General features: G+C 45.2%; 1 long non-coding RNA gene across 1 annotated transcript; it reads right to left on the bottom strand.

The window, feature by feature from the left end:
* Positions 1-6415: 6415 nt before the first annotated feature.
* LOC144297847 (uncharacterized) lies at positions 6416-20056 on the bottom strand. Its single transcript, XR_013364709.1, has 3 exons — positions 19540-20056; positions 9663-9752; positions 6416-7216 (listed from the first exon to the last, which is right to left on the bottom strand). It is a non-coding gene; the product is annotated as an uncharacterized LOC144297847 (long non-coding RNA).
* Positions 20057-26170: the final 6114 nt, after the last annotated feature.

Genomic DNA, 26170 nt, shown 5'->3' with positions numbered 1-26170 from the left:
TTTCTTAGATCACCACATCTTAATATTTATGTGCCCGGGACTGCAATGGTATGTCATGCAAAATATTTCACTTTATTCTCACAACCCCTCCCTGGTGTGGTAGTGAGGAAGGAGCCACTATTTTTCCCCATGTGGCAAGTGAGTCAACAGAGACTAGCCTGTATTCACTCATCTAGTAATTGTCAGCGGCAGCAAACTCTTCTAATTAATTACACAGTATCTGTTGTCTTCTTCCTCAGTAAGAGAACCCAGGGAGTAGAGGGAGCAGCAACTTGTCAGAATTGAATCACCCCTTTCCAGCCTTCTTGGTAGGTAGAAATAGCTATATGCTAGCTCTTAAGGATGAGCTATAGATGCAGTTGAGGGTGAGAAGTGCTCCCTGTGAAGCTGTTTGAAAGGACAGTGACCATCTGATGCCTTATCCTGCTCTCCTCCCTTATTCCTCCTTGAGATGAGATTAATCAAGCTATCCAGCCATGACATACCCCCGGGGCAAACTTGAGATGGAACTAAAGTTCCAAAAATGGTGGAACAGGGAGACAGTAGGAATGTGGGACCTTGATAGTGTTATGGGGCCTGTTCTCTTCCACCCTAGACACCCTAGACTACCTACTTCTGGAATTTCTATTGCATGAATAGGAAATGATCCCCTCTGCTTTCTGTTATTACTGAGACAGCCATGGAGACAGGTTTGAGCCAAAGCCAACCCCATGATCAGGACCCTTAATCTATGCTGAATCACTGCTTTTCTATCCAGGCAACAGTCTCCACATAAAAGGATGCTTTTACTATAGTGGTCACCTCCAGCGGCCATTAAAGACTAGAAAAAATCTTTGCTCTTGGCTCTTCTTCCTCAGGACAGTAGGAGTTGCACATCCTGCCTCTGCATCAGAACAATTTCAACCTCATAACAGCAACAGAAGAGGTAGTGCTTGTGAAAAAATAAAAGTAGTAAAGGTCCAATACTATGTAACTTCCTTTACGGATGGTGTCTACACAGGGGAACTCAAACTTATAGAAATTAACTGCATGGCAAATGTTTAAAGCAAAAGTTCCAATCCTGGCTTTCCTATCATATGTGCTGTGTGATCTTAGAAAAACCATCTCATTCCTCTTAGCTCCCTTTTCTTGTTAATAAAATAAGCCTGCGTGCCACAGGCTGGTGATGAAAGTCCAGCTAGGAAATACACATAAAAGCTTTTCAAAAAAAATCACCGCCGCCCTGGCCACAGAAAGAATCACTGTATAAATATTGAATTCCCAGTGTACGTATACACCATACACAGAAAGCCTTGCGGTTATCATTATCCCATTTTAGTGACCCCAATTTTCTCCCTCTTTTTTAGCCATTATATTGTAAGGAGACCCCATGAGACCCGGGGATGTTCTCACAGTGAGGGGTAGGTGTGCCCGGATGTGTGTGTTTTTAAGATTTATCCTTTTTCTCATTGAGTTTCATATATTTCATGCAAAAGAATTGCTGAATATTCATCCATCTATCTAGTATCCCCAAGTACGCTATTAGAAATGCATTGCTTATCTATATTTTTGAAATGTTGAAATAATTCAGTGTTGATCCTTTGTGAGATAGGTTTGCTACCTTTAAACTGAAGTGACAATAATACCCCAGCCGTCTTCGATTTCTCTCCAGTTGTAGTGATATCCCTGATGCTGCTAACAAACCAGAGCCTGCCTGTGAGAATCCTGTATGTCACCATTAAATTGAAAAAGGCCTGAAGTATCAAAATCTCACTTCTGGTAGGAAAGAGAATTGAGGAAAGAGCACACCAATGGTTATTCATGAATCACTCCGGCCTGCCAGGGCCAGGATAAATACCCGCGGCCTCCTTCTCTTCTCTGGGCTCATCATTTTCTCCCTGAAGGTGTCTCACCTGCACAGGAAGAACTAGGGTGGAGGGATGCTAGTAAAAAATGATTTTTAAAGCCTCTTAAAACGCAAAAGGCTGTGTGTGGGTTACGAGCTCTTCTTATTGCATAAGCAACACAACGTCCAATTAATCTCGGCAGATTGGGGAGAGGGGATGAAAGAGTCGGTCACGTTTGGTCTAGGGTTTTGTGGCAGCCCAGGAATGTGATGAGGAAATGAAATAAATACCCGATGAAGGAACTTCTTTTAAAAGATTACAAGCCAATGGGTCCAGATTTGGGCTTCTAGTGCAACTGAAAGGAGAGATCCACTCTCCAAATACTGATTCTGCATCTAAGCTGGGGAATATTCAAGCCACTTCTCCGTAAGAGGCGAGGACAGGGTGTCTGCAAGGCAATGCAGCAGTGCACAAAGAACCAGTAAAAGTGTGGCTTCCGGGTATTTTATTGTACACTTCCCGGTGTCTTCTCATTGTTCAGATGGGGAGTTGCCGTTCCCACCGGCCTTGACAGCCCGGGCTATGTGACATGTTGGCAAACAATTTTACTGTTTTCCTCTCTCTCCTTATGAATGATATTTATAGACTAAGAATTGCATTTGCTTCCGTTTTCCGACACAGTTCTCTTCTTGGGCGTGGATTAAATGTAGATCTGGGTGTTGAAAGACATTTACATAAGTGCTGTTTGTGAACCGGAGGCCAGTTCTTCTATTATCGCCAGAACATTTAAATCTTAATGACTGGCATTGTTGTCTAAAAGACGGTGTTTTTCCTGCTGAGAAACTGCATTAGATTCAAGAAACAGAGCTCATTTCCATTCTCGCAGCAGTCTCTCTAGAAATGACATGCAGTGCTTGAAACTGTTTATTTCCAAATTCAGGCCTCCCTTGCATCAGTCATCAGCTTCAATTACCAGTTTTCCGGAGCCAAGCCATCAGGCAGTCTGACACCGGGGTCCGGCCTAATTCCCACCTTCTCCAGAGTCAAGAGCATAATGTGCGGATGAAAAGGTGCAAAATAGCCCGGACTTCATTAGCATGCAGGGCCTGGCTGTTCATTTGCCGGCTGCGAATGGAAGTTCTGACACTCTGAGCGGGCTGCAAAATGAGAAAAGTCCTCTTCAGGGGAGATGGGGTCCTCGGTGGTGAGGAAAGGTCATCAAAAAGACAGCCACTGCCCTTGCTCCCTGCTCTCCAGGACTGCTTATTGATTCCAGGGACACCTCATTACACGCCGGATCAACATATTATTGCCATGTTCTGGGACTGAATTGTTTACAAGTGTCTTTATCACCGGCAAAGGCCTGCCCGGCGATGCATGACTACACTCATTTGGCTGTGACCCGCCAATTATATGTTATCCGATATGTTGCTGGGTATCTTGATCTTTGCCCGGGTCTTCTCTCGGCATCAACACAGTCCCATTTACTACTTCTTTCTAACCACTCTTTGGGAAAGTAGCCATTAGCCTGTCAGTATATAAGTGTGTGTGTGTGTGTGTGTGCGCGTGTGTGTGTGTGTGTGTGTGTGTCCTCTGCTATAGGAAATTTGAACGTGGTTTCTCCCTTGCTTGCTGTGCATAAGATTCATAATCAGTTGGGAGAAAAAAAAATCTGTCTCTTTCACACACACACACACACCTTTTCTTTTCTTTTCTTTTTTTTTATGGCATCAAGAACCCACACGATTTGCAATCAGTATGCATGGCAGAGAGCATAATGCGGCTTGTTACTGAGCTCCCTCTGCTTACATTTAGGCCCTACGAGAGAGCTGTCATATTTTATTTGGGCATAGCCACTGCAAACCACTGCACAGGACCATTTTAATCTTTCATTACAGACACTTCTATGGCTCCATAAAAGAAAGAGTGGAAGAGCAACTCGATTAAAAACTCAGTAAAGAGACTGTGGAACCTATCCTCCTCCCCCAAAAAGTGGAGCTGAAGCCATGGTTTAGAACTGAGTGCATTCCAATGCAACTTGATTTCCATCTCCCCTCCAATGGTGACTACTGACAGAGTTTTAATGATGTTATGGATTGACAACTTTGGTTTGTTATTATGAACGCTGCTTAGGAAGTTTTAATGACTGCCAAACATTTGGGCTATCTCAACTAAGTACTAAAAGGAGGCCATTTCATTTACATCTCCAATTGCCATCAGAAATGGTTCTTTAATGAGTTTTCCAGGAGCGTGAGGGGGAGGGGGCGAGGGGGTGGGGGGAGGATGTAAAGCAAATGCCAAGAAATTTGCCTTTACTTTCCCTGGAAGAATACATCCTTGGCAACGGGCACAAATTATAATGAGTGAAATGAAACTCAAAAATCTAACTGCCTTCAGAAAGGTGACATCTGTAAGTACATTCATTTCCAGCAGTTTCCCAGATTTGTCTGTTATTTCTCTTTAAATTAATTTTCTCCAGGCATATTTTTTCTCTTTTTGATTTTTGGAGCAGAGTCTTAGAAAGTTAGAGTTCTTTTTATTCTTTCTGAAATCCCTGGGCCCTAGCTTCCTGACAAATAACTTACTGAAAAGGCTTTTATGACTCATAAAGGCCCCTCATCAGGGTGCTTCAGCCCAATTAAAGAGTCAATGAGAGATGTGTTGCCCCACCAAGTGTTGAAGGACACTGCAAATTCTGTAGTGTCATCATCCAACAAATAGCCTTTGGGAGAGGAGAAGATGATGGGAAGGATTATTCTTGCTTGCCTTTTTTTTTTTTTTTTTTTTGAGACATGATTGCATATGCAGAAGTTTGGTCAAGGGATAAAGATGGAACAAGCAGGACTGTTCACCAAATTTCCCATCTGAGTAGCAATTCTCAATATGGTTGGGATTCAGCGAATGCCAAAATGGATGACTCTCAATAACTAGAGGCCATCCAAAAGGGAAGGGTTTCTCTTTTTTTTTTTTTAAGATTTTATTTATTCATTCATAGAGACACACACAGAGAGAGAGGCAGAGACACAGGCAGAGGGAGAAGCAGGCTCCATGCAGAGAGCCCGACATGGGACTCGATCCCGGGTCTCCAGGATCACGCCCTGGGCTGCAGGCGGCGCTAAACCGCTGCGCCCCTGGGACTGCCCGCAAAAGGGAAAGGTTTCTTTACACACTTATAAAAGGTTGTAACAATGAAGTAGCGAGAGTTCCCTGTCAATGGACAATCTCGGGTTGAAGGTTCTGAGCAGAAGGAAGAGCTCCATCCAGGGTTTCTGCCAATTTTTATAACCAGCTCATCTATTATTTCAATCATCAAAAAGAATTCCTCACTGTTACCGCTTTAACACCTCATTTTCTTTATGACTCTTCCAAATTGGGACCAAAGATTCTCTTCGAGTAACAGGATGGCCTGTAATCCTGGATCCTCTGGATTTCTTCTCCATCTTAAGGAATCATGTCTTTGTAAATTTCTGATAGTTAATGGAAAATCCATACACAGACTGTGCAAGCACAGCGATGTGGTAAAGTGATCTTTTTGTAACTAACAAAAAGAGAACCTTGAAATAGCAAGTGTTGGAGATGATGTGGAGAAAAGGGAACCCTGGGGATCCCTGGGTGGCTCAGCGGTTTGGAGCCTGGCTTCGGCCCAGGGCGTGGTCCTGGAGTCCCGGTATCGAGTCCCACATCAGGCTCCCTGCGTGGAGCCTGCTTCTCCCTCTGCCTGTGTCTCTGCCTCTCTCTCTCTCTCTCTCTCTGTCTCTCGTGAATGAATAAAGAAAATTTTTTTAAAAATTAAAAAAAAAAAAAGAAAAGGGAACCCTCATGGACTCTTGGTGAGAGTGTAAATTGGTGCAGCCACTGTGGGGAATGGAGGTTCCTCAAAAAATTAAAAATAGAAATACCATGTGATCCATTGATTCCACCGCTGGGCTTTTACCCAGAGAAAATGAAAATACCAATTCAAAAAGTTATATTTCTTTTTTTTTTTTTTTTAATTTATTTATGATAGTCACAGAGAGAGAGAGAGAGAGAGAGAGAGGCAGAGACACAGGCAGAGGGAAAAGCAGGCTCCATGCACCGGGAGCCTGACGTGGGATTCGATCCCGGGTCTCCAGGATCGCGCCCTGGGCCAAAGGCAGGCGCCAAACCGCTGCGCCACCCAGGGATCCCAGTTATATGTCTTTCTATGTTTATTGCAGCATTATTTACAATAGCCAAGATATAGAAGCAATTCAAGTGTCCATCCATACAAGAATGGATAAAGAACATGTGACATATATAATTTTATATACATGTAATTGAATATGACCTAGTCATAAGAGAGAAATCTTGTCATTTGTGACAAAATGGATGGGCCTAGAGGGTATTATGCTAAGTGAAATAAGTCAGAAACAGACAAATACCCTGTGATTGTAGTTATTTATGAAATCTAATAAACAAACAAACAAACAAAAAAGCAGAAATATATCCATAAATACAAAGAACAAACTAGTAAAAGGGAGCAGGGGTGGGAGACAGAATGGGTAGAATGGGAGAAGGGGAATGGAAGGTACAAGCTTCCAGAGAAAAAAAAGAACCTTGCTTTAAATGTTGTTTATTAAATATACCTTTATTTCGGGGAACTTTCTAAAAATTTCACACATATTTACTTATTGAATATAACAACCCCATGGGTATTGCTATTCTCACCTTCAAGATGAGGACAACTTTTCACACGTCTAACAGAGTTTTCAAATGTGCTCAAGGTCACAAGGCTAATGACAGAGGGAGAATTTATTTGTAAGTTTTGGTATATTTTTTATTGGAGTTCGATTTGCCAACATATAGTATAACACCCAGTGCTCATCCCGTCAAGTGCCCCCCTCAGAGCCTGTCACCCAGTCACCCCCACTCCCCGCCCACCTCCCTTTGCACTACCCCTTGTTCATTTCCCAGAGTTAGGACTCTCTCATGTTTCGTCACCCTCTCTGATTTTTCCAGAGGGAGAATTTAAACCCAAGTGTGACCCATGGCAGAATCCATGCTCTATGTGCCGACATCCATTACACATTTCCAGGAACCCAGTAAAATGCATTTTCTGCACGCTAGCAGAACATCAATGCACAAAGAGCTACTATTCATGAAAATGTGTCTCACCTATCATCTTTTACACATCTGATATCTTTAGCCATGAGGTGGGCTGCAGCAAGCCTACTTTGACTGACATGATAAAGTTTTGATCCAAAAGGGCAATTCAGGGCATTTAATAAAAAAGCAGGTGGGGGTTGCAGGGAGAACATGTTCTGGGAGCTATAGAAATACCCCCACTGGTCACTAGGAGCAACAGAGGAAGTCTTGTCAGTCTTCTGCACTCATAGTCATCCCAGTTGTCTGTTGATCTTCCCTTAGTAATTCTGTTAAAAGAAAACAACAACTCTTAATTCACTTCCCGTGAACATTATAGGCCAGGTTTTCCGCAGGCTTATTCTGCCTTTGAAGAACTAGTGACAAAGGGCCCAGTTATAGTGTAGGAGACTGAATCTCAGAGACCGGAGAGTGTCCATTCACTGACTGCAAACCCACAAAAACATGTGCAAGAGTTCTGGAATCTTCCTTCTCTCATGTTTCTGTTTTTTCCTGTTGTCCATGAGAATGCTAGCCACCTTCTAATGTCTCGGGCAATGCATTATTTTGAATGTCTCCTGGACAACTGGCCTGGCTGAAAATAAAGGAGACCACTTGTCCATCACGACCTCTCCTCTCCTCAATTCTTTCATTCAGCATCAGTGGGTTCTAATTTTCCAGCACATTCCAGCTGCCCCAGTTTCTTCTGTTGAGAGAGAAACACTTCTCTTATCAGTTAATTTATCACTAAGACATCAAGGATTCAAATACCTACCCTTCTCTTCCCACTCTACCTCCACCTGCATTCTAAAAAGGCAAAGTTTGACACAAGGAAATCATCATGGTGGAGGAGTAGTGTTTGGGAAGGGAAAGCCTTCCAGGTGATCCACAAACATGGCCATTGCCACATGTGGTTGTGTGTGTCTCCTAAGCCTCACTTAGGTGCAGAGGATTTCAAAATTATTTGATTTTCAGAGCATATAGTTGAGGACTCTAGATAAATCTACTAGAAATAAGTTCTACTGATCTAGATCTTAACCCAGGGGCATATGCATGCTAGTCATTCCTTCTACCCAGCCCTTACTTCTATGCCCCTTACTTGGTTTTTGTACAGATACACACCATACAAAGTATTCTTGGAAATCTAACATGCATTTTCTGCCCTCAAAGAGCCAACAGTAGGTAGCAACAAAGTGTTACAAGATAACAAATGACTAAGGACAAAATAAGAAGTGTGTAGTAAGATATGTCCATGGAGTTCAGATGGGGCCAGAAGAGAGCAGTGGACTAGTGTGACAGCAAAGGCTTTCTGGATAAGGGATTTGACTAAGTGCACAAGGGGTGGGCAGGCACAATGGACAGCACCCTCATTAAGCCACCGACAGTCCCTCCTATTCTTTTTGCACAGGTGCAGCTCCTCCCACCAAGAGGAGGAATGCAATGCTCCTATTGACTTGGACAGACCTTGTGATCTGCTCCAACCAATAGAATGACATTTTGAGACTTCTGGCTGCACAGGCCTTCAAAAGACCAGCAACTTCCACTTCTTCCCTCATGAAGCCCAGCTGCCATCCTACAAGGAGGTTCTGGCTGGGCCACTGAATGATTAGCAGCCACACAAAGAGAAGCCCTTGAAGGTAAGAGGCCATTGTGGTAGCTCCACGGGAATAGGCCCAGCTGACACTCCGTGGAGAAGTGCCTAGCAAGTCCTGCCTGAATTCCTGATTCATGGAATTGTGAAAAATAATAAGTTGTAGTTTTAAGCCGCCAAGTTCCAGGGTAATCGGTTAAGCAGTAAAGATAAAGGGGAGTACACCAGTGATGAGATGCTTTCCCATGAAGGGATGACACAAGTAAAAGGAAAATGTTGCTTATGGTATTTGGGGTGCCCTAAATCAAGTAAACCAATCTGGCTAGAGCAGGCATTTCAGATTAGCAACTAGAAAAACAGATTGATAAACTGAGTCCAGATAACTTTAATGTAGAAAGAGGAGCTTCAAGACCATTCGCCGATGCCTTCTGTAGCAGATGCGGTCAGTGTCCTACCAGTAAATCCTTGCCTTTCAACTCCAGTGTCTACCAGCTCAATATACAACCACCAGCCCCTGTGTTGCATTGCCTGGGTGCTTTTTTTGGGTCTCGGAAGCCCATTCTGCCTCTGCAACAGGCCAAAAGTGCTGAGGAAATAATGCCTGTGAAAAGTAACCCTCAACTAGCGATTGATGGGAGTTGGTGTATAAATACTCCAGCTCAGGGGGACTTACTCTAAGACACATTCTACGTTGTTTCCCAGAGTTACCTCAATAGAATTAAATCCCAGTTGCCCACCACGGTAATTTGCTTTTAAGTGCACTTTAATGGCTGTCTTCCCTTTCCTGTCTGTCAACCCCACTCCTCAACTGGCATTTCCTCAGATCACTTCTCAATAAACTGCTTGCTTGGGGGGAAGCCCAAACTAAGATACAGTTTTACAGTTAAGAAAAATGAAGCCAGGATGTGGATTACTTTGGGTAGATGCTGTAACAAAATGAACCAAAATATGTGGTTTTTCAAACGGAATAGACCTTTATTTCTCTCCATGTTAACAGTCCAGGGTGAAAGTAGACTCTGCTCCAGGGAGTCATCTTGTGAACCCAGGTCATTGGGGGAGCTTTGTCATAGTCCACATGTGGCTGCCATTAGCATCATTCTCAGCCAGCTAGAAGGAACAGGAAGGTGCAGGTATGAGACAATTACCTCCATCACTTCTGCTTGCATTCCACTGTTAAGAACTTAGTCAACTGCAAGGGAGGCTGGGAAATGTAGTCCAGCTGGGCAGGTGGGTGCCTAGCAAGAAGAAAATTATAAATGGGTGGTGAGAAGTGGCAGACAGGAGTCCCTGACACAGGAAGATCAGGTGGTTGCCTAACTGCGCACAGCTGGTTAGTGGACAAATAAGCCTTCTCCCCACCACTTATTTCCTTCTACCCCTACGTTGATTCCAATCAGGCTATGGCAGGTCTCAAATATCATGCTTATGAGTCTGATATTCTGCAGGATCCATCTCCTCTCACAGAGCCAACAAAGCAGAATAAGTCCTTGGAACCCCTCTGCGGTTCAGTCTACACTAGGCTGCTGGATTGAACTTTCTGGCCAGAGCAAAATGGCACAGGAAGTCCACAGTCTCCACTGTCTACGACCCTCTCAAGCAGAGCCAGCCAGACTTACTTACACTTAACCCATGTTGCCCCTTAGTATGTATTTGCAAATAATAATAATAATGGCCATCTTCCTCAACTTCACTTTACTGCCATACCCCAAAACAGTGTCTTAAAAATCATCCACATCTGATGATGTATGAATGGTGCCCCTCGAGTAAGGTAAAGCTCAACCTGTCGATTATAATCATTAATTCCTGGAAGGAATGGAAAGAAAGAACCATGAGGCTGGTTGACATCCATGATCAGAGATATTTTACAGTCATCTTTGAGGAATCAGGACTTGTTTCTGTGGCTTGCAATTATCCACAGGCATATAAGTGCTGAAGGTCTTTTCTTTTTTTTTTTTTAAGATTTTATTTATTTATTCATGAGAGACACACACACACACACACAAAGAGAGAGAGAGAGAGAGAGAGAGAGGCAGAGACACAGGCAGAGGGAGAAGCAGGCTCCATGCAAGGAGCCTGATGTGGGACGGGACTCGATCCCGGGTCTCCAGGATCAGGACCTGGGCTGAAGGCAACACTAAACCGCTGAGCCACCCGGACTGCCCCTGAAGGTCTTTTCTTTTGAACCCAGTAACAACACCCAGCACAGCTTATTTAAACACTAAAAGAGAAGAAAATGGGAGGAGACAGGTTTATCTAAGTGAATCCTGTTCATAACTTTTACATGCTAACCTATATTTTTAAAACTCAGTTTTTTAGTGGATTTGTGTTTAAGCTGGCCATATGTGTGGAAATGGCCTTTTTTTGTTTTGTTTTGTGAGCAATCAGAATCATTTATTCTCTCAAGTGAATTGAAAGAATTTGTTTATTGGGAGAATTTCTATAATGGCTCTGCACTGTTTTTTCCTCTCACATTTAAAAAAAAAAGTTTTTTTTTTCCTTGAGGAAGATAGTACTTTTTAAAATCATTATTGTGGGGACATCTGGGTGGCTCAGTCAGTTAAGGCCTGTCTTCAGCTCAAGTCATGATCCCAGGATCCTGGGATCCTGCTTGGGGCTCCCTGCTCAACAGGGAGCCTGCTTCTCCCTCTACCTCTGCCGCTCCTCCTGCTTGTGCTCTCTGGCTCTATGTGTCAAATAAATAAATACAATCTTTTTTTTTTTAATTTTTATTTATTTATGATAGTCACACAGAGAGAGAGAGAGAGAGAGAGAGAGGCAGAGACATAGGCAGAGGGAGAAGCAGGATCCATGCACCGGGAGCCCGACGTGGGATTCGATTCCGGGTCTCCAGGATCGCGCCCTGGGCCAAAGGCAGGCGCTAAACCGCTGCGCCACCCAGGGATACCTTTTTTTTTTTTTTTTTAAGATTGTATTCATTTATTCATGAGAGACACAGAGAGAGAGAGGGCAGAGACAGAGGCAGAGGGAGAAGCAGACTCCATGCAGGGAGCCTGATATGGGATTTGCTCCCGGGACTTCGGGATCACACCCTGAGCTGAAGGCAGAGCCACCCAGGTGCCCCAATAAATAAAATCTTTTTTAAAAAAATCATTATTGTGCTTCTTGTCCATTCTGCAATTTTTCACGAGAGAAGGCTTATTTCTTTTACAATTAGGATGAAAATAACAATGGTATGTGTCATTTAAGTTACTGAATATCACCTACTACTATAGTTAAAATATTTTTACTGCAAGTGTACATGAGTAGCAGTTATCTTTGATTTGAACTCTACAAAGTAAAGTGATACTCCAAATTTTTTTTGCCAACAATTTCCGGTTATGTTCAGCAAACTTCCCTCCAAATGCAGAATTCAGTCTAATTTAGGAAACTGTGCTGAAAATATGTGTCTAATCACCAAAAAGCTGAGCATTTATCAGGATAATCCTTCGAAACTCATCAACTTTAATGGTATCCAGACGGCTTTTCTGGAGAGGGCTCATTAGTTAAAAGAAAAAAAGAGAAAGAAAAAGAAAGAAAATTCAAAATTTCAATATTGTGTGGCTTTACTTCCATCGTCAAAAACATAATCAGAGTTTCCTGCCTTCCTCTTTAATAGCCATTTTCTGCCCATACACTGCCTTGAAAAATAGTCAAACAAATGTAAAGAAGATAAATATCAAGCATAAAGGAACTACCGCCAAAGGGGATAGGTTGTGTGCATAAAAATGAGTAACATCAGTACTGCAGATTAAGAAACTGAATATGTTGGTGTTTAAAATTGGAATGGCTCCCAATTGAATTGATAATGTTCCATTTAAGAAAAGAAATGTTTCCAAATCACTCTGCTGACTGGAAGTCTGAATCAAAGTCAGAAATTAATAAGAAGATGCAGACAGAGACCCCTAATCACAAATAATAGAGACGATTTGTATGCTTTAAAAGACTGCAAGGCCCAGGGGAAAAAACCTAATGAAATGCAAGAAGAAAATGTTTTTAAAAAAAGAAAAAAAGAGAAAGAAATGAATGTGCTTGTTTGAAATGCTATTGTTGTATTCTTGTGACACCATGACTTGTTTTCTGGAAAAGTAATTCTTCAATAGAACCAGGCAAGAATTGTATTCATTGTAAAGTTGTATATTTAGACCTATAGTCTAAAGGGCTTGCCTGTATTTAAAGCTCAGTGCTACCCCAGGCTCATTACAGTTTAAGACCAAGCTCGATCATATTGCTGCTTGGACACTACTCAGAACTTCAGGGTACTTTTCAGTGGCTTTAAGTACTTAGATTGTCAGCATTGTAGGAAGTAGAAAACATATTGAATGGGTGAGGTGTGTACATCAAACACGTAGGAATGTATAGACAGAGATAAGGATCCCAGTCAAACATCCTGTTATAGTGAAGTCAGTGCAGAACAATTCCAGGGTAAACACAGACTTGTAGTCAAAAGACCTGCAATGCACAGGTTGCAAAAATTAGAGCAGTCTGAGTCTCATTCAAGATCAAATGGTTCTCCTCTAGACTTAATGTCAGGAATAGGGTTCTGCCATGGGTGGCAGAAAGATAGAGGAACATAATCCCAGCCATGAAATCTTCAGCATAGAGACAGAAATGGCAAAGGAAAAGTGTCTAAATTCATGTCTGTTATGACAACTGTATGGCATCATTGTACAAGTGCTTCCTTCCAAACTGAGGCCAACTCAACATTTTGGCTGGCCTACGTGTGCTTTGTGGGAAGTTGGTATCAGGATGGGGGCCAAGGTAGGATGGAGGAAGTGTGGTCAGGAGGAGAAATGGGACAAGTCAGTTAAGGACTATTAGCAACCTAAATAATTCACCTCTGCTTTCTGGTAATTCAATTTGCCTTTTATGTATTTATTTTTGGAATAAATAATACCTGCATAAAGGGAAAAATTGAAAGTACAAGAAGTAATTGAGTGAAAAGTTAGTCTCCCTCTCTCCCACCTACCATGTTCCCCTTCCGGTAGGTATTTGCAAACCTAAATGCAGTCAATCAATTTCAATCCACGATGTTTAATAAAGCAGACCCCTACCTCAAAACCTCCCCAACACCCAAGTCTTCTTCCTTTCAAGCAGTTCTTTACTCAGAACCCCTGCCCCAGCAGGTCTATTAATCTCAGGGTCTTTGATACACGACCTGGAGACACCGTGATGACCCGGGCATTTTTCTTTTCTTTCTTTCTTTCTTTCTTTCTTTCTTTCTTTCTTTCTTTCTTTCTTTCTTTTTTTTTTAAAGGGGTAGGGTTATTACTTAATGATAATGACTCATTGTACATATTGTCGTCTGCTGATGTTTAAGAGATAAGAAGACATTTGTCTCGGCGGACGTCTGAGGCCCTCGGAGGACGCTGGGAAACCCTGCCAAAACGTTTCCAAACTGAATAGTCATTGGGCTGCCAGATAATTCAGAAACTATTTGTATGAGCTGTTTATCAAATTATTAACCGCACAGATGTTGTTTGGCTGAAGAGCAGCTGAATCCCCTCTCTGGCAGCCGCGGAGACAAAGGTCTCCAGGAATAATTGGAGATGTGCATGGAATATTAAATTAATTTACTGTTCTTAATTCTTATGCAAATTTTGACCTCCGATGGCGCCTATCAATTACCCCGCGCGCAGTGAAAGCTAAGGCGACAGGTTTCTTTTCTTCTCTTTGCTTTTTTTTTTTTTAAGAACTCGAAAAAGGAAATATTTGCAATAAGCAGGCGGTAGGAGCACCGCGTAACTGGAATTATTTAATTGAATCTCCAAGTTTTCAGGGATGTCCATAGAGGATAAAACCCCAGGACGCAGGGGAGTGAAGGGGTGCGGAAGGCGGAGGAATTTGTTGGTGTGATAGTGCACCTGCGGGCGGCGGAAAACTATAGCAATGAGCAGGGACCAGTGATGGCAAATAGCGCGTTGGCCTGCGGGCGGGCGTGGGCCTCGGTCATCCCGAGAGCCGAGCGGTAGCGCCGGGTTCCTTCGCCGTCGGCGACTCGGTCTGAACACCGCGCGCTAGGCCACCCCGGGTCAGCGCCTTTGCGCTTTCCTCGCCCGCAACCTGTAAGGTCTCCTAATCTCTGGCATCCCTTTATTTATCTTTTAAGGGTTTTAACCTCTTTTACAACCCCTCCCCATCCTCCAAAAAAACAAAAAATTCTTTGATTGAAAAAACAAACCACAGAGCTGAGCGCTCATGTTCAACTCCTACGGAAATCCCGGGTGGGCCAAAATGCGATTGTCTCGTGCGTGGAGAAGTGACACCCACTCTTTTCTCAGAATTGAGCAAACGCCCGGGCTTTGTCTGCGCTGGTGGCTTAAACTCTGTGCGGTTTCTACGCCCGGGTGGTGGGTTGTAAAACTGGGGTCTCTGAGTCTTTCATCATCCTTTTAATAAGGAAAACCAGAATGGGCGCATAATGTCATCAGCCCCGGCTCGACCTCGCCGGGACCTCGGCAGCCCGACGATGTCGCCAGCGGCCCCCGGCGCAGTCACGACGCGCCGCCTTTCAGCTCCTCGCGGCCCCCACAAAAGCCAGACAACAATATCAATTAATCATGCAGCCTGCAAACAAGGAGATTTATCCCGCGACAAACAGCCCCACCGAGAGCCGCTGAATGGGTGTGATTAGCATGTGAAAAGGCGAGCAAAACTCCGCGGTTCAACAGCTAAAGAGCAATTTGATGGGGCTGGGACGGGGAAATTACTTGATTAGCGTCCACCGGAGGAGAGCACGGTAACTGCCCCTCGGCCGGGAATCCGACAGGGGAACAAAACGCGCTGGTAAACTCGGCGACGTGGAGGGGGAGCGGGCGAAGGAGGGTGGCGCGGGGGCCTGCACCGCGGAGTCGAGATCGGAGAGGGGGGCGCGCATCGCGGGCAAAGGGACTGACTTTCTAGCCTCGGCCGGAGCCCGAGGCCGAAGCCTACAGGAGCGGCGACAACTGGCTCTCGCGGCCCTCACCTAGGGCTCCCGGGCTGGCACGGGGCGGACACGAGGCTCCCCACCCAGCGCTAGAGGCCGACCGTGGAGCGCTGCTCTAGTCGGAGAGACAGAGAGGGGCGTGAGGAGGGAAAAACCCACCCGCGCGGCCCCGAGAGGCCCCTTCGGGGACCCCAAGGCGCAGCCGGCCGCCGCCGCAGCCTCGCCCGCCCTAGGGCTGGAGCACCGGGTCGGAGTCTCGGTGCGCGGCGCGGCGGCTCCACTCGTAGCTCTGCGGTCCCGTTCTCGCCTGCAGAGAAGGTTGGAGCTGGTCACGACGTGTGTTCCGGCTCCTCCGAATTCCATCGCCCTGTTCCGTCTCCTCGAAATCTGCGGCGTTTGGGCTTGGCGTGTAACAAGAAAAGGGTTCCTTGGCTGCGCCACCACGGGGAGGCAGTGGGAAGCTGGGAGAGAACTCCCTGAAGGCGAGGGGTCGCGGCGCCAGGGCCTGGGGTAGGGACCTGGATGGAGCAGGCGCCGGGGCTCTCCCTGGTCTCGGCTGGGAGCCCCGGGCCTGCCCCGGATCCAGACTCTCCGGGCCGAGCTGGAGGCTACGAAGCAGCGCTTGGCGGCCTCGTGCCAGGCCCGGAGGGCAGCTTCAGAGGCCCGAGGCACAGCCCGGCCCAGGGTTTGGTTTGAGCAAGCACACGGGGCTCGGGGACTGCGCTTTTATTTGCTGGGGAGAAGAGCGAAGGGAGGATACACTACAGGGTAGAGCGGCTGGTCCGCAGGGCAAGGCCAGGTGGAAGGTGCGGGCACCCTCAGACCCCCATGCACCCCGTCTGCGGCGGCGCCGGCACCTTCTCCTCAACCGCCGACACTGCGCGGGAGCTAAAGCTTGCGTCAAACCCCACAGGAGGAATTTAGTAGTTCTCGCTCGACGCGCCTGTAACCTTCCCTCTAGACACAGACTCACAACCCCTGCTCCCTGGCTCCTCCCAGTGCCAGGGAAGGGAAAGGCTCCCACCCAGTCCCCAGAGGCCCAAACGCCCCCCGGGGCTCCGGATCCACTAACGGGTCCTTCCGGCTCACGCTCGGAATCGGGATGCACAGGTGAGTCCCCGGGGATGCAGCCTTCAAAGTACCTGAGGGGGAATCTAATTTGGCCTTCGCGAAGCCCATTGTCACAAATGTAATGAAGACTTGAAAAGATTTGCCGTCAAGGCCCCGGCGGTCTTAAATTCACCCCCAGCCCCTTGGCATAAATAAAACAAGCACCAAGGAGTCACATTTTGTTTTACATAAAGGGGGTGTGTGTGTGGAACGTCCCCATCGAGATGAACAATTGTCACCCAGTTGAACAGTGTCTATAAAACCACAGTTCGTGGCCGATTTCAAAAAAGCTGCTTTCTGCGATGTCTCTGGCGGCGGATGTGCGGCGAATTCGAGTTCGTCACTTTCCCTCTCTCCTTCGCCTTCCCTCTCTCCCTCTGGACTCCTCGCTGAAGCCACGGTGAGGCTCCCTGGTCTTCCTGTCCCCGGCCAGACCCCTTGAGCCACAGTTCCCGGCTGGGCACGGGTGCTGAGGTCAGGCGGGGGCGGGGTGGGAGGGGGGAGCGCGACGTGCGGCCCGCGGGTCTGCAGCGCGCACCGGTGAGCAGGGCACTGCGACGCCGGGCCCCGACAGCAAACCTCAGACCCTCGGCTATCTCCAAACACCGAAGCCCTGCGGGCAGCGCGGCTGCACCCACGGAAATCTGTGCCCGGCGCACCCGCCACCTCCCTCTGCGCGTCAATAATTTAGCGGTGTGTCCCGAAGTGCTTTCTCCGGGCAGCCAGGGCTGTACATTTTAATCCCAAAGCCAAGAGGTTGAACCATCTCTAAATTGGCGGGCGGAGGGGGCGGTGGCAGGAAACCGGGTGGCTAAATGCCTTTGCCTGCGGGGTGGCAGAGCTGCTCCCACCAATAGCGACAGCTCGGGGCTGGCTTTGTAGTTATTTTTACAAGTTCTGCCCGGTGCCCATCATGTCGCCCTGAAAAGCAAAAGAGGCCGCTGCAATTTATTCCAATGGGCGGTTTTTAAGAAGCTGGCAATTTGAACCGGCTGGGTGTTATTTAGTGCAATATGAAATCAAATGATCCTATTTCTCAAATAACAGTGTCTGTGAGGAGAAGTGAATCCTCTGAAAGGGTAATTGTCTGCTGATAGTGTTTTCCATTATACCCGATCTGGCCTAAATGGTGTTCGGCAGCGGGGCTGAGAGCGAGGGGTGAAATCAATGCGCGAACTCGCCCTCGGGAGGCAGCAAAAAGGGAGCACCGCTCGCGTCCTGGCAGGTCGGATGAACAATGCCACCCAGTGCGCCGCCGATTTCGACGTCATTTTGCAGGTGTCCGACATCGTTAGGAGTGATCTTGTGGATGAAGGAAAAGTAACTCTTCCTCCTTTTGCAACTTTGGGAATCGTTAGAAATTGGAGCCGGCCCTTGCCTTCACAGTATCCTAGAGTTCTTTAGGCAGGCTACAGATTGACAAGAGTCTGGGAAACAAAACCTAGGTTGGCGCCCCCCTCATCACAACATATTCCTATTGTGAAGCGGAGTCTCTCCTTCCAAAGACACACTTCTGCCTAGGACTTTCCCAGTCCGATTTCTGGAACCCAAATTTAAGTCCTGGGAAAGGTATTGTGTCCAAGAGGTGTCTGTTATTGACACAGATGGTGGCATTTTTTGGAGGAAAAAGTTGGCCCTTGAGCTTTCAAAATGTCTTCCGTGGGCCCAGCCACTGTTTCTGGTGGAAACCAGATAAAGGGAAGCGGTTTGTGTCTAAGAAAGGCACAGAGACGAGCAAAGTTAAGGAATGTTTTAAGAACAAGGACAGTGCAACACACTCTCCCATATGGCTTTGAGGCCTGTCAGTACCCAAGGTTCAATGCCAGCATGCACGCTGGTGAGGTCCCAGGCCATCTCTCTGCAGAATTATTCCTAGATACAGAGGCGGTGGCGGGCAGCATCCTTGTACAGGAAACCTTTTTACTTATTATTCAGACACCTTGAGGGGGTAGTCTCCTCCTTAGAACCTGCGGGCCTAGACAGGGAGGAGTTGGGCCAGAACAAAACCCCTGGGCTCAAGGCACTTCCAAGGGCACAGCCAGGCTAAGGCCCGGAGACGGTTTCTGGGTGTGTTACCTCCACCCCACTCCACCGCACCCTTCAAACTTTTTTTCCTAAGGAGCATTTTGTGTGTTCCGGATATCCTGAGTTTGTAGGTACAGCCTATCTACACCCTTCGCAAATTTGGGGTATTTAATGCTAAACCTCCTAGAACAGATTTGTGGTTTGTTTCTGCTCAGGCTGGTTCGTTTCATAGTCTCTTTGGATGTATGTGTGTATGTGTGTGTGTGTGTGTATGTAGTATAGATATTACATATAGAATGTATATATATTTAAGTATATATATATATATATATATATATATATATATATATATATCCCATACTACGACCTTTGTTTACGAGTCTATTTGGTTCTTAATGATTTCCCCCCTTGGATGGTGCTACTTGCAAAATTTTAAAGAAGCCAAGGAAGGGTGGTGATTCCTGCATATCCGAGAAACCCGGCCTAGGAAGCTTCTATCCGTTTCTTGGAGGGAGGTTCTCCACCGCACCTGGAGCCTACAGCACCGACACCAGGCGCGCCATCCCTGGAGCTCTCCCGGGCCCTCCAGTAGAAGGGCGGCAGGTAGCCGGGGTTCAGCCTGCAGCACCCCCTCCAGGATCATTGCCGGGCTGAACACCCAGCCAGCACCGGTTCTCCTGCCGGCCGGGGGCATGGCTTGGACGCCCCACCACTCTCCGGAGCCCTGATCCAGCGTTTTCATTTCTCACCCTCCTGCTCGTTGTCTGAACAGCCCGGGCTGTTTCCTAGGTCTTCTGGGGACATCCTCGCCCCTCCAGGGCCTGCCCTCCCTGTCGAGGACCGCGCGCCCCCTGACCCCCCAGGGGCTTCTCCCACCAACCCTGCCGCCCCCCGCGCACACTGGGCGCCCCCCTCGCGGAGGAGCTGCGGGCCCGCGCGGGGCGCCCCGTTCGCCTCCAAACCTGCGCTCGCGCTGCCCGAGGAGGCGGTGGCCGCGCCCGAGCCTGCCGTCGGTCTTTTAGGAGAAGGGAGTGTCCGCGAGGAGTCCCTGCAGAGCCTCCAGGGCGCTTCGGTTGGACCCCGGGCCTCCTCCCCAGTCGGTCGGGCTGGGAACCCGGGGCCTGTCGGCGTCCGTCCGCTTTCTCCGGGCTTCAGCCTCTTCGGTGCTCTCTACTCCGCCTCTCCTCCGGACGTGCCTAGACCCTAGGCTGGCGCGACCCCGGCCGGCACGCGACGGGGCTGGGGGCCGCGGCCGCGAAGGAGAAGGGGCTTTGGGCTTCAAGCGACCGCCGCGCCCTCGCCTGCAGGGAAAGCCTCGCCAAGTCCACGCGCGGGGGCCGGGGCCGGACCCCCTCTTCCCAAGGACGTGGGGTTTAAGACAGAGCCTTCCCCGCCCGGGCCAGTCGCCCGTCGCCTCCGCGTCTCTGCCGCGAGGACCGCCGCCCGCCCAGCTCTTCAGCTCAGCCCCGAGCTGCCCCGGGCCGGTGCCCCCACCCTCGGCTCTCCGAGCCCCCCTGCCCCGGCCCCTCACCCCGCCGCCCCCCGGCCGAGGCCTGCTGACCTTGGGAAGCCGCGCGCCCGCCGCCCGCCGCGCCCGCCGGGCCCTGAGCGCAGGAGCCGCGCGGTTCACGCTCCGGGAGACCCGCAGGCTCCGCGGCGGCGGCCGCGCCGGGCGAGGGACTCCGAGCTCCCCTCCCCCTCGCCTTATAATTTAATCACACGCGATATTAAATTATCAAGCCGCTCATTAATCGTCACACGAGTTACTGGGACTCAGCACGCCGCCGCGGGTTTTGACAGCCCAAACGGATTCGCGGGGTCGGGGTGTGTGTGGGTCTGGGGGCGGGGGCTGGCGAAGCCCTCTCCAGGAGCGCTGAGAGCCCCACGCGGGCTGACGGGGCCTCTTGCCTGGGAAAAGATTAGGACAAGAGCAGGCTGGGCTTCCGAGTTTGGTTGAGGGTTTGTTAAAAGCTCTAAGGCGACCCTCCGGGCTCCTTTTCTTAATATTTGGATTTTGATCACGATGATTAAGACAGCCGGCAGCCGATCAATCAACAGCATCTTAATTTGCAGTTTTCTGGACGGTGAATTTGACCTGAATCTGTGCATCTTCATTACCTACTGTGGACGGTGTGAAATTAATGTGTTTGAAATACAGATGAAATCATATCACTGAAGTCATTTCAAAGGACAACTTTTCCCCCAACTCAAAGAGGCTTTTTCTTGCTTTTTGCATACTGTAGAGTCAAGAAAGGAAAACGTTTTTTTTTTCTTTATCCAATCCTTAATTTGAGGCTTTCTCTTTAAAAATAATTATGCATTTCATTCTAAAGTCTTAGAAACTGCTTTTATTTCGTAGGTTTTATTTCCCCTTTCCCTATGTATATTAGGTGGATCTTTTAAAAATGAATACACCGATTAAATGAAAGTTTGTAGTAATTGATTCTGTACAATGAAGAAGCAAGTGCTCATAAAAAGTTGTCTTAGTGACACAAAAAAGGCTAATTAGTCTCAGCATTCAGAATGTAACACACCAGCAGAACAATAAACAAAAGAAATACCTACTGCTTTTGAGGGGCTAATGTAGATATGAATCTATCAACCAACATATATATTTTTTAAAATATCCAGTTTGAAATTAGTCTTTGAGAGAAATGTAATTCCCAAATTAAGTCTTTCCCACCTTAGCAGAAGCAAAAGCTAGTGTGTAGCAAGAAAAGGCCAGTTCCTGTAGGAAGTAACTATGGCTTTAGTTAAGTTGAAAGTAAAGTTTTCTTTTCTTTTTTTTTTTTTTTGAAAGTAAAGTTTTCTAAACAAATAGTAGACCAAATCAAATTATTTCCCTTAAAATATATAACATAAAAGTATATGTCAAACCAAAGTAAATTTTAAATTCTTAGCACCTAAATTGCATTTTACCTTTTCAATCAGAAAAGTGTGATCAATTTACAAAATGTGATCAATAAGTACATAATCCTGACCTTGTGGTTACATTTTATCACAGAACATTATCGATATTATTAGTGGTGTCCAAGACCATTCTTGAGATATTCTCTCTTCTATTCATTTGTTGTCCGTATTTTTCTACCCTACTAACTAACACAGAGACATAGGTATCAAAAACTCAAAACACACACACAGCTAGGTGAATTTCATAAATCCTAAAGAAGCTAGTTGCGGGGGGGGGGGGGCGGGGAGGACTATATAATATGTGAAGTTTTCTTTTTTAAATAAACCAATGGAGAAAAAAAAACATGACTATCTTTATCCAGGCAGTTCATGCCTATGTATGTTCTGCAATGATAGGAGCATTTGTTGTTCGGATGGAGAGGTCACTTTCTATCCCAGGGGCCCTTTCTTGTTAAAGTGGGCCACTGGCAACTGTCTGCTAAAAGTCATAGCTGAAGACCCTGTTTTAAAACCAGAGGCTTTCAACTTAACCTGAGTATCCAGTGTGGAATGATGGATTAGGTAATCGTCTACTTCTCAAATGTAGGATGTGGATCAAGGCTACATGAGAAGCTTGAAGAAAATTTAAAATGTAATATTTTGTTGAATGAGCCATCAAAATTGAGAAATTTTATATTTATTTATTATATATTATTTATTATTATTTATTTATTATATATTATTATTTTTTATTTATTTTTTTAAATTTATTTTAGCCATTCAAAATTGAGAAATTTAGATATTCCATTCATTTACTTGCTTTTGCAGTCATCATTCGTTTGACTCTTATAGGAATGCTGGAGGTATGACTGTAGAATAGTAATGTAATCTTTCCTGCTCATGCTTGAGAAAATTACACAATATATTCATGGTACAGGACAGTAAGTGAGAACCCACATTCCTTGACTCCTAGTCCAGTGCTCTTTCCAAGTAACATTTGTTTAATATAGTTAACATACACTTCAAATTTCTCTTTTGTGAGCCTTCCCCCATCACTCAATAAAATCAAGCACTTGATTATTCTGAAACTCTTCCAGAATGTAACAAATATCAGGCCTACTCTTGACTGGGGGTCAGCTTAGCCCCTAGTTTTAGGTCTGACCTTGGACACGTTACTCTATATACCTTCAGCTGTGTTCTCCCAGAAGCTGACCTTGAGACAAAGACTTGAGGCTAAGTAAATTTTTCAGGAAGTGGTCTTAGGAAGCAACACAGTAGAGGAAGCCAAGAAAAGAAATAGTGAGAGGAAGGCAGGGCAACCCGGGTGGCTCAGCGGTTTAGCACCACCTTCAGCCCAGGGCCTGATCCTGGAGACCTGGGATCAGAATGGAATCCCACATCAGGCTCTCTGCATGGAGCCTGCTTCTCCCTCTGCCTGTCTCTGTCTCTCTCTATCTGTGTGTCTCTCATGAATAAATAAATAAAATCTTAAAGAAAGAAAGAAAGAAAGAAAGAAAGAAAGAAAGAAAGAAAGAAAGAAAGAAAAAGGAAGGAAGGAAGGAAGGAAGGAAGGAAGAAAGAAAGAAAGAAAGAAAGAAAGAAAGAAAGAAAGAAAGAAAGAAAGAAAGACAGCAATAAAGAGTGAATTATCAAGAGAGTTACCATTGTCTCCACCTGAATCGAATCCTGCTACAGGAGCTCTGGGAAGCAAGGGGATTGTAGCATCCAACTCTTGTCCATTGTTGTTTGAGAACTGCAAGGGGTGGATGTTAATTTCCCATAGCTGCAGCCCCATCTCACAAGAAGCACAGCAGACCCTGGTCACCTGAGAAAGCCCCAAGGCAAAGAGTTGCAGGTGCGAGTAGCTAGATGGCTGGCCAGTGTACATGGAAATGGTGGGAGCCATTATATTTTCCAAAAATGTCCACAACTAAATCCCCTAGCCCATGTGTTTTGTAGTGCAGCCTTGCCACTCTCCCAATAAAAAGATGTAATCTATTTCTCCACCCTCTTGAGTCTGAGCCTGCTTTGACCAATAGAACATAGTGCAGGTAATGCTGTCCTCGCTCCAGGCAGAGGCGTTAACTGGCCTAGCAGCCTGTATTTCCTATTTCTTGGAAGGTTGGCTTCTAGGGCACTCCTTCTCAGAACCCAACCACTATGCTGAGAGAATTCCAAACCAACAGAAGGGATTAGGTTGGATGGTCCGGAGCCTGAGCTGAGCTTCCAGCTGATGGCCAGCACTAACCACCAGCCATGGGGGAGAATGATCTTGGATATTAGCTCAATGGAGACTTCAGAAGACATATAACTCTATAACCATATGATGGTTGGATTTTATGTGTCAACTCAGCTAGGCTATAGTATGTTATTTTATCTAACACTAATCTAGATGTTGCTGTGAAGATATTTCATAGATGTAGTTAACATTTAAAATTAGTCAACTTTACATAATGAGATTATCCTCAAATATGTGAGTGGGCCTCATCTAAACATGAAGGCCTTTTTTAAGAGAAAGCTGAAGTTACGAAATCCTGCCTCAAGACTGCTGCACCAATTCCTGCCTAAATTTCCAGCACATTCCTTCAAAAAACAGATTCTTAAAAATATACGTATGTAATAATAATATACAATAAATAAATGATAATATATTACAAATACATAATATTAATTCATATTTATGTTTATATTTATCAATATAATTAATATATTATATTGATTATTATAATTATATATTGTGATATAATTGTATTTATATATTTGTCATATATGATATAATTTATAATATATAATACAATTTAAATAATTAAGATTATTCTTATAACCAGAATTATTTATATTGATATGCTATATTAATATATGTTTATAAATTATTTAAATTATAAAATCAACTACATACATAAATATATAATATATAAGTACTTATATATATAGTATATAAATGGTTCTGTTTCTTTGGAGAGCCCTGACGGATAGAGACTCCAAGCAAGAACCATCCAGCTGAGCCCAATCACTCTTCAGAACCAGGAAGTTAATAATAAAAAATCATTTATCATGCAACAATAGATAATCAGAACAGGAACTGACACTGTCTACTATATTCTGGTTCTCTGGGTCTGAGTTTCATCATTTCTGCAGTGAATATCTACTGCTACATTTATCTTTCAGGTCTTTTCAAAATTTGTTCTTCTTAAATTCCTGAGACTCATTAGTGAGATGGAATATTTTGCTGTCATTATATCGATAATGCATAATTTACTAATTCTGAGGCAAGGAAAATTTGAAACATTTAATAAAAAATGAAATAAGTAATATGGACTAATTATTGAATTATAAAAACTGTGGGACCTAAGGAGGTTATGGAATTGGTTAAATAGTTGGTCAATTAAGGTGAGGCTTTATTCTGCTTTCCCTATAAAGTTGCTTAAGTAAACTTTATTTCTGTGGTTTTTTGATGAGGGAGATTTTATCTGATAAAATCTGCTTCTGTAATACAGAATATTGACCTCACCTCTGAGCTTTCTACAGAACAAGAGATAATCAATTTGTCAATGATGTGGCCAAAATAATCTAGAAATGTAATTGAATATCTTCATAGAAGTAACATGAGGTCCAATTAATTATTCTCCTACTCTTGGAATGCCAGGTGCATTTTCTGAGATTTGGGAAGTCATGGGAACTCTGTATTTCTCTTCTACTGTGATAGCAGGTAGTTCTTTCCCTATCTATCCTTTTATTTCTCAAAAATAATGATGTCACAATTTTCCAACATGTTCATTAGAAATTTATTGCTAGAGAGAATCAGCTTTGAAATATTCAAGGAAGCTTAAAAAGGTAAATAATTTAGGGAGTGTTGGAGAAGGAATCTCAGGTTGGATTGAAAATGGGAAGTGATAGAGAACCTTGACTTTGTGTTCTAGGGCTTTCTGACAATATTTCAACATCTGGTTGGCCTGAGGCCCTCTTTTCATTTCACATTGTCACTTCTAGACCACTTTCTATATAAAATTGATTCCATTGATTTACAGTTCCTGCTTGGTGATGTAGAGAGCTGGAAAGAGTGTTGTTCCCAATCTTACAACAAAAACCCAGAATATCAGCAAATATATAATCAGCAAATTAGAAAGTCATTTTCTTAAATGCATTGGAGTTGCCATTGTCACAAGCAACCAACTGGCACAGGACTCAGGCTCAGGATGAGACTGGCTCATGCTCAATCCGCTCCACCTTCCAGCTTCTGAGTACATCCACCAAGTCCTTCTACCCAAATCATGTGGGGGCAGCTGAACAGTTTCTTTTTAAGCAAGATTACTGCAGCCCTATAGTAAGTCTTAAAATCAGTCTTCTCCAACTTTCTTCTTTTGTTTTTGTTTTTGTTTTTGTTTTTAATTTATTTTTATTGGTGTTCAATTTACCAACATACAGAATAACCCCCAGTGCCCGTCACCCATTCACTCCCACCCCCCGCCCTCCTCCCCTTCTACCACCCCTAGTTCGTTTCCCAGAGTTAGCAGTCTTTACGTTCTGTCTCCCTTTCTGATATTTCCCACACATTTCTTCTCCCTTCCCTTATATTCCCTTTCACTATTATTTATATTCCCCAAATGAATGAGAACATATAGTGTTTGTCCTTCTCCGACTGACTTACTTCACTCAGCTGTTTTTGCTTTTTTAAATTTTTTTTGGCTTTCTTCTTTTGTAGAG

This window comes from Canis aureus, chromosome 26 (genome assembly GCF_053574225.1).
Source record: "Canis aureus isolate CA01 chromosome 26, VMU_Caureus_v.1.0, whole genome shotgun sequence".
In the NCBI taxonomy this organism is placed as follows: Eukaryota; Metazoa; Chordata; class Mammalia; order Carnivora; family Canidae; genus Canis; species Canis aureus.
This window is presented reverse-complemented; position numbering and strand designations above follow the sequence as displayed.